Consider the following 10,093-nt stretch of genomic DNA (forward strand, 5'->3'; position numbering starts at 1 on the left):
AGAGAAAATATGTCATAGAATTTTCAACGAGAAATAATTAACAACATCTTGAGTTTAAAATGCTATGAAATAATTGGTAGGATTTTCATCTTTACGTGCAAATGGGTTGGGGAATTTTTATACGATTGTAAAGAAGGCTATGAAATTTCCACATGTCCTTTGGGAAGGAGGAAGTATCTGAAAAAAAAAAAAAAAAAAAATTACATGGAATTTTCACCGGATTAAGAAGAGTGAATACGGAATATACTCCAGTCCATAAAAGAGGGCTCAAGGAATTTGCATGTAAAGAAATCTGCAATAGGATTTGCATGAAGGGATATAAGAGTTAATTAATGGAACTTCCGCAAACATATAATAAAATGGCCAAGTATTGCTTGTGGTGGCCAGTGTGGTAACGTCCCTGACTGGTAAATGACAGACTGCGGTTCGAGTCCCGCTCAAACTCGTTAGTTTCTTTGGTCGCTGCAACTTCACCATCCTTGTGAGCTAAGAATGGGGTGTTTAGGGAAGCCTACAGGTCTATCTGCCGTGAATCATACAGCCATTGCCTTGCCCTCATTGGTCCTAGCATGGTTAGAGAAAGGGTCAGTCTCTAAGGCCTTGTGCTGCTCGATAGAGCAATGTCACTGTTTTATGCCTCTGCCATTCATGAGCGGCCTTTAAACATTAGAGTTCTCAAGAAAGGACGATAATATGTTCTTTTCATTAAACTAATAATCTTATATCAACATATGGAAAACAAACAATTTATGTTTTACGTTTTTATAGAGAAAACGTCAAGGAATTTTCTTCATAATTTTTACAAATTAAAAATAGAGGATGTAATTCTCACCGACATTAAAAAAAACAACTTTTAAGTCTTTTCCATTAGATAAAATTGGAGTCATATAATATCTATCTAATGATAATCAAATCTTGGAATTCTGTTCTTTCTTCGATGTATAGAAAGAAAGTAATGATAGTTCATCGATTTGAAAGAAACGAATTATGGGTTATTCAGTACTTTATATGATTATTCAATACTTAAAAACATGGGACATATGATTACTTAATATTTAAAAACATCGGACATGCGATTATTCAATCCTAAAAAAATATGGGACATATGATTATTCAATCCTAAAAAAAACATGGGGAATGATTATTCAATCTTAAAAGAGCATGGGACCTATGATTATTCATACTTAAAAAATATGGGACATATGATTTTTCAATACTTAAAAGCATGGGACCTATGACTATTCAATCCTAAAAAACATGGGAAATGATTATTCAATCCTAAAAAATCACGGGAGATATGATTATTCAATCCTAAAAAAACATGGGACTGTGATTATTCAATCCTAAAAAAACATGGGACATATGATTATTCAATACCTAAAAACATGGGATATATGTGTAATGATTAGAATAGTTAATATTACATGTTTAAAACAAATGACGTAATATGTCATGTTGGTTGGAAGAGCTAACCCTGGGATTTGCTGTAGTCATTCAAATTGTAAACAGGACGTATAATGCAAACCTCGGCAAATTGACATTCTTTCTTAACGTCAACACATTGTCTCCTCGTGTGAAAGTTTGTGACGTCACCGGATGCAGGTGTCTTCCGATTCCGTCACGTGGCTAAATTAAACCAAGCATACGATATCTGTGATATCGATAATTTATTCAGTTCATATCTAAACTTCACCAGAATTGGTCATCTGGACCAACACAGCTTCCTCCAGTGATGGAGATGTTTAAACTCTGTTGTTTTATAGAATAAAACTTAAAAACTATTAAGATGTATTCAGTTAATCCATTTAAATACATCTGAAAACAACTCATACTCAAATGTGTGCTTAAGACAGTAGCACGCCAATAAATGGTGGCAGCGATTAAACTCTAAGACAGCGGTTAAACTCTAAGAATTAGAGAAATATCTTCAAGACTTCAAAATAATAGCTGTAAAACCAGAGAAATATCTTCAAGACTTCAACATAAAAGCTGTAAAACCAGAGAAAGATCTTCAAGACTTCAAAATAAAAGCTGTAAAACCTGAGAAAGATCTTCAAGAACTCAACATTATCTACAAGAATCTACAATTTTGACTAAGTCCAACGGAAAAGCTAACATCAACATATGTTAGTATACAACCTGAATCTTCAATCAACATCCTAGGAAACCCAAGGACTGGCGTTCAACAATTGCAAGACATATCCAGGAAGAACTACATTCAACAAGAAACTAGAACGAGACATCGCTAACAAAACATCAAGAGAGAGAGAGAGAGAGAGAGGACGTGTCGACTTCATATATAAGCTAAGTACAGATATTTTGTATTCATTTCAGTTTGGGCAGTGAAGTGTAGTTATCACAAGTCGTTAGTCGATTATTACTGGGGTGAGTGAATTCCTAAACTTTGTTATAAGAAACTCCGAATTCTCATTTAGAATTTTTCTTTCTTTGTGCTAATTCCTTTTTCTTTCAGAAACTCTTGGGGGAAATGTTTAGGGATTAGTAACATTGTTGGGGGAATTTTATTATACATATGCGTTTACGCAGTGGGCGTCTGTACTCATATAGATATTTTGATAGAATTGAAAGGGATCAAAGAGATAGAAAAAAAAAAATACAGCAGTCATGGCTCCTCCTGTCAGCCCTACCCCTGGACCTAGTGGTGTAGGCCAGGCTAATCCTCCTCCAATTGTGACGCTTGTAAATGCCAGGTCAGCAATCCTTCCTTTTCAAGGTCGGGTCAACGGGTTCTTGCCACAAAATGTGGAGTCATGGATTTCATCCGTTGATGCCCATTTAAATGCCAAACAAATCGTAGATCCTTTTGTACAATTACAAGAAGCTAAAAGTTTTATAGATTTTTCTAAGGGGGATGCGAGTGCGTATTTAAGAGGTGTTTCATTTCAGGAAGCAGTTACTTGGGATGATTTCAAAGTTAGGTTACGCGCGATTTATGGGGGTGAGGAAGCCTTGGATGTAGTGTTAACGTTACGAAATACACTTAATCAAGCCACTATGAATCGGCTTAATGTTATTGAGAGAGCAGCTCTCATAGCTGATAGGCTTAACGAATATCAGGACATTTTAGGTAATTCCACTTGGGTTACTAACGATAACATCTCCGTGAAAGATTTTTTACGATTAATGTATTTAACTTGCATGACACTTATGTTGCCTGAAGCTTTAGTGCGGTGCTTTGATAAGAAGTTAATGCCTGCAAGTACGGAATTGGATGTCTATAAACAGATAAAGAAACACATGTCCAAGTGTCCAGATCTCGATCCCGTGTTAACTCAAGTTTTTGCTAAGAATGAAACAAAACCACAAACAGTGAACGTAATTAACAGTCCAGTAGCGGGAGTGACGTGTTACAACTGCAAACGTCAAGGTCACATAAGCGCAGACTGTAGAACGAAATTTTGCTCAGTTCACAACACAGCATCACATTCTTATAGTCAATGTTACGCGCGTAAGACACAACAATATCCTAGAAATACACAGTCAATTCCACAGTCAGTTCCATATGGAAATAAAAAGAAAAATCCTCATTTTAACAATAAGAAGAAACAACAAAATGTCAATGCAGTTCAGAGTCCGAAACAAACAAACACTTCTTCAAATATCGCTGAGCCTGGGCCGTCAAACCAGACCTCGCAAAGTCAGTCTAATTTTCAGAATGTGCAGAGCAAAGCAAATACCACATAGTTAACTCTAGAGGGGAAGAGAGTGATGTTGGGTCAAGGTCATTTATGTCAACATCAATAGTATTGAATAATCAATTTAATGTTTTATCAGATAATTGTGAGACAATAGATTTTCCTATGAAACACACGGCCGAATTAAGTAAAACAGTGCATGCTCCCGTAGATTTGCAACGAATTCATACAATAATAAGCCACAATGAGTTACGGCCAACCTTATATGCTGTAAATTTAGAACACAAATCCTTTACGTTATTTTTTGACTCTGGTAGTCCACGTAATATTATGGATTTGAAGACGCATCATTTGTTGTTTCCGAACTTTCCGATTGAAAAATCAGGAATTAGACTTTCAGGTATAGGAAATAATGAATTAAACGTCGTAGGCATAACTCATATTCAGTTCAGAGTCGGTAATCGCACGTTTGCCGATACATTTGTTGTTGTAAAAAACATTAATATGTATCCAGCTGTAATTATAGGATACCCATCTATGGGAAATCAAAACATTATCTTAGCTCCTGCCAAGCACGGCGTGTATATCAAAGGGAAATTCTATAAGTCTTCTAATACCTTAAAGTCAGTTTTGGATAAAAAGGAGACGACAAATGTAACCGTAACGTACGTTGAAGAACCAATAACTTGTCTCACTAATAAAGAAATAATATACGCGACCCAGCAGAATTCTCGTTCACCCGTAATATCATCTTGCACGCAATATATCGAACCAAACATACCTTCGAATTTAATAGTGCAAATAAAGAAAACACTACCGGGATCTGAAATATTAATCCTTTCCGATACTTTGAAAACCAACGGATTGTTTGTCACACAAGCTATTTATACAGTAGGCTCACATCAGCAATGTAATATCGAAGTCTGTAATCATTTAAATAACACTTTAGTAATTCACAAAAATCAACATATCTTGGATGTAGAAGTTTATAAACATCGTATTCTTACCGTTGCTGAAATCAATCACTCTCAATCAGTTGCGGATGAATCCCTTTTGCGATCTATTAAAAATAAAATCAGTAAGGACATTCAAGACGAAGAAATTCAGCAGAAAATTTTTGAACTTTTAACTAAATATACAGATGTCTTTTCCACTACGGATGGATCCTTAGGAAAAACAGATGTGATCGAGCATCAAATAAGGTTAAAAGACAAGCAGAAAATTTTATATGTACCCTCGTACAGACTCCCTATGAAATTCCAGAATGAAATAAATGATGAAGTAGGTAAAATGTAAGAGGAAGGAGTCATTAGAAAATCAAATAGCCCTTATAATTTTCCTTTAATAGTTGTACCGAAAAAAGATCGAACATGGCGTATCTGCGTCGACTTTCGTCGTCTAAACGAGGAAACGATCCCTGATCGATTCCCAGTGCCATGTACTGACGATATTTTGTCTTTGTTAGGTCAGAATAAATATTTTACCAGTTTGGACTTACTTAAAGGCTTTCACCAGATATCATTAGAAGAAGATAGTATCCCATACACAGCCTTCAGCACAGCCAGGGGACATTATGAATTTTTACGGATGCCTTTTGTGCTCCTATAACATTTACAAGAATGATTAACATAGTGTTTGGAGACTTGTTAGGGGATATATTGCATGCCTATATGGATGATCTTGTAATCTTTTCCAACACCTTAGAAGAACATCTACGTAAGTTAGAACTAGTACTACAGAGATTAAGACAACATAACTTAAGGGTAAAGATTAGTAAGTGTGAATTTTTCAAAACAGAATTGATATATTTGGGTTTCATGGTGTCAAGCCAAGGTCTTAAAGTAGTCCATGATAAGGTGTCGGCTATACGTAATTTTCCCATACCTACTAATGTCAAGGGAATACAACAATTTCTGGATATTACAGGCGTTTTATACGCAACTATTCAATAATAGCCGCTCCTTTAACTGATCTTACGAAGAAGGGCGTAGATTTCATATGGTCTGAGCAACATCAACTGGCGTTTAATACTTTGAAAGATGAACTGTGTAGTTCTCCTATCTTAAAATTTCCTGACTTCGGTAAGGAATTCTTCATTGCAACAGACGCCTCAGACTTAGGAGTAGGAGGGGTATTGCTTCAGCAATATGATAAACAGTTTTTCCCGATAGCTTTCTATTCTCGAAAATTGAGAACTTCCGAAAGTAAGTATGCAGTAATAGACAAGGAAGGACTAGCTATTGTTAATTCGCTAGTGCATTTTAAGTTCATAATTTACGGTTATCCCGTTAAGGTTCTTACTGACCATAAACCACTAACAGAGTTCTTTAAAGGCTTCAATCACAGCCCTAAACGAACTCGGTGGCATTTGATCATTCAAGATTTTGGCGCAAGAATCGGGTATTTACCTGGGAAAGCAAATATCATTGCGGATGCATTATCACGCAACCCCGTGTCATCTTGTACGGAACCTTTAGCTGAATTAATAGATATATCAACATCCATGCCTATTGTAAAAACAATATCTGAACAAGAAGATTTAGGCTGGAGCGCTGAATTGTTACAGACTGAGCAAAGAAAAGATCAGAAAATAGAAACAATTATAAATGCTTTGAAAGGCAATCATAAAGAAAAGGAATATATAAAGTATAAGCAGCAGAATTATATAATCAAAGATAATATTCTGTGTAGGACTGTGACAAGGAAAACCCGCAATACACCACATGTAACTAACGACCAGGTAGCAGTACCAAACTCACTTATTTCCACTGTCCTGAATTGGTTGCATTCAAATCCATTACATGGACACCCTGGGTTCTCATTAATGTCACAGAAAGCCAAATCATTGTTTTATTGGCATACGATGCTTACAGATATAAAAAGACACATAGCTAATTGTCGCACATGTCAGGAAAACAAAGGGCATACGAAAACACCTGTCAGCCTAGGAGCTTATCCTGTTCCCAATCAACCCTTTGAAAGAATACATTTAGATTTGTTAACAGGATTTTACGAGTCAGACAGAGGAAATAAGCACCTCTTAGTAATTATAGATGCTTTAACTCGATATACAGAACTAATAGCGCTTAAAACTAAAACTGCGATTGAATGCGCTAGGAAGTTTTACGAGTGTTACATTTGTAAACATGGAATTCCACACATGATAATCTCAGACTCGGGTGGTGAATTTAATAATCACTTTCTTACCTCATTGTGTGAATTCCTCAACATAAAGAAGATTAATACCATGATATATCACCCAGAGTCGAATGGGCTAGTGGAAAGAGCAAATAGGAAGATATTAAATATATTGAGGGTAACACTAGGGGGATCAGACCCCAACTGGGATATTGCAATACCGGCGGCACTGAGTACTCTGAATCATTCATATCATATATCAATTAAAATGTCACTGCATGAAGCATTGTATGGTACCCCAGTTAGAACACCTTTCCATGTATTAACGCCTACAACTAATCTATCAAATCCTTTAAAAGAATGTATAAATGCAAGTATAAGTCGATATGATATCCTTCGAAAGAATTTAGAAGAATCACAAATCATAATGAAAAGGAATCATGATAAAATAGCGAAACCAACTAAAACATATACCGTGGGTGATAACGTCTATATTCAAATCAATGTCAGAAAAGGGCTCAACTATAAACTAACACCTAAGTTTGAAGGCCCATTTAACATTTTGGAAACATTAACGGCCAATAGGTTTAGAATTCAAAACGTAGCCCAACCCACGGATGAGAGAATAGTACCATTGGCTCACAAAAGAAATTAAAAAGAAAAGAGAGGAAAAGAAGTGAGGGAAAATTTTATTTTATGTGATTAAAAGTTTTCTTTTTAATACAGGAGTAATTACATATATTTTTTCTCGTTACAGGTTTCCAAGATGAATTTTTTGTTGTTGGGAGTGATATTGTTCGCTCAGACATTTTTCTCGTATGGGATGAGTTCTAAGACTAAAAATATATATTTTAAATATGGCAATATAGTTGAAAGACAAGAAGACATTTTTATTACATCAACCAACGTAATTGTCGAAGTGCATATGCAAGCAATTTTTCTTCAAAAGAATGATGTCACTAGCTTAAGAACCGCCATTTCAAGGTTTTCTGCATCATTGGATGAGTTGCATAGAAGACATTTTCATTTGACTACTAAGAGTTTGCTTGGATCAACATTAAAAGTTGCAGAGATGCTATCTGATGACTTGAAAAATAAGACTGGCGAGACAGGATCTTTGGCTTATGACCTTTTGATGTGGACTGTAGGACACGAACATAAAGAAAGACGGAATCCGTTCATTTATGCTGCATTAAGCATCTTTGGGTCTGTTGCAAGTTTAGGTTTAGGAATTTCCAATCGTCTTAAAATTAGTAATCAAAATAAGAAAATTGAGTTCTTGACTCATAAAGATGAATTGATTATGTCAGAACTAAGGGATCAGTTAGCTTCAATCAATAAAATTATGGATTTATTAAATGAACATTCAGATAATATCGTTCAAATTATGGAAGTACAGGATTTGTTGGCAACATTAACGTATTATGATTCAAAGATAGATCACATACATAACAGAATTGCACATTTCATTGAGAAATCCAAGGATTATGTAGAAGCTATCACGTTAGCAACTAAAGGTGTATTGTCGCCCCATTTGTTGCCTATACGTTACTTAAAATTAGTTCTGGAGAACGGAAGGGATAAACTAGGCTATGTTCCTTTGTTAGACGAACATAGGTTAGAATTTTATTACAGCCTAATTACAGTAAACGTAGATAATAACAAGATTAGGATTACAATTCCCTTTGATTCTTCTGATGCCTGGCAATCTTACAGGATATCACCATTTCCGACTTTCATGACGAATCACTCAAATCCAGTAATATCCAGTTTGACAGGACACATATTGATTTCCCCAGACAAGGAAACATATACGGTCATTAAAGACTTAAATCAATTAACTCACTGTTCAGACGCAATGGATAGAAAAATATGTACAGCTGACTCATTTGAATTCCGTAAAAACTTAATGGATTCATGCGAGTTAGGTATAGTGCTAGACGGTGCTCTCTCCCATACAAGTGAAAATTGTCTGGATAGGCTTTATCCCTTTGACAATAAAGAATTCAATTGCAGACTGAATAATGGCTCGTGGATACGATACGACAAGGACGGCTTCAATGTATCATGCCCTGACGGATCCACATCCTTCACCCACATCTTCGTCGCAGCAGATGGTTGTATCGGGACTTCCCCGAATTCCATGGTGACTGGTCTACGGACAATCATCAGAGAACGAGCCTACTTCGCGAACTTCACGTGGACCTCTACAATGCCAGCACTTCCTCTCCCATACAACGGAAATGTGGCAAAGCGGTTGATGAAACTTACCGAAAAGGACCACCTGTCACCGACTTATAAAGAAATTCTTCACCCCCATACTACTGGCTGGTTTGTGTTTCACGGTGGGTGATATTTATCGCCGTGAACATCCTTGTTTGGCGTAGGTTACGGCACAGCAAGCAGCTAAAAAGGAATGAGTTGCATAGCCCTGACAATACCCCCTATTTAATCCAGTTCAAAGCTGTTTGAGTGGCCACCTCATTCGCTAAGGGAGTAATTTGTCGGGAAGATGTTTGTATGAAAAGCTGATTAGTACGCTAGTAATATGTAATTAAAGAAATTCTCTACATTTGCATTGTTAAAAATACATTTAAAACAACATTTAAAAAATAAATAAAATAAAAAAGGATATAAATCATTTTTTCTCTCGGCATCTAATAAAAATATATAAGCAGGAATGTTAAATAAAGAAAAGAGAAAAAAAAAATATAATAAAATATATAACAGAATCTATGGGCATCTAATAAAATATATCAGCCCTATATATAAATATATATATATATATATATGTACGAAACCGTGGTACGTGTACGTACCAGGAATTCGTGTTTGTGCACTAAAAATTGAGTATCTTGTTTCTGACAAAGGTAACAATTATTCTTTATCAAGTTACCGAATCATATGTAAGTCAGAATTTATTTTGTTTTTTGGTACCATGTAATCATTTGCTAGCAATGTACCATATATATGATCTTGGTTTTATCATGCATTTTTCTTTTTGCTTTGGTAATATCTTTTTTGTAGGCATTATTGTTATTATTTTTTAATGTGCCTATTTGGACATTCGTCCTCAGTTGATTGTGGCTAAAGTTAAACAAAGAATAATGCGTATGTCCAGTCACACCTAATAACCATGTTTCGGCTTGTTGTTAAATTTTTGTAAAAAAAAATTGAGATAGCTGGCCGAGCCAATGTAATGATTAGAATAGTTAATATTACATGTTTAAAACAAATGACGTAATATGTCATGTTGGTTGGAAGAGCTAACCCTGGGATTTGCTGTAGTCATTCAAATT

This window comes from Palaemon carinicauda, chromosome 13 (assembly GCF_036898095.1).
Source record: "Palaemon carinicauda isolate YSFRI2023 chromosome 13, ASM3689809v2, whole genome shotgun sequence".
NCBI classification, from domain to species: domain Eukaryota; kingdom Metazoa; phylum Arthropoda; class Malacostraca; order Decapoda; family Palaemonidae; genus Palaemon; species Palaemon carinicauda.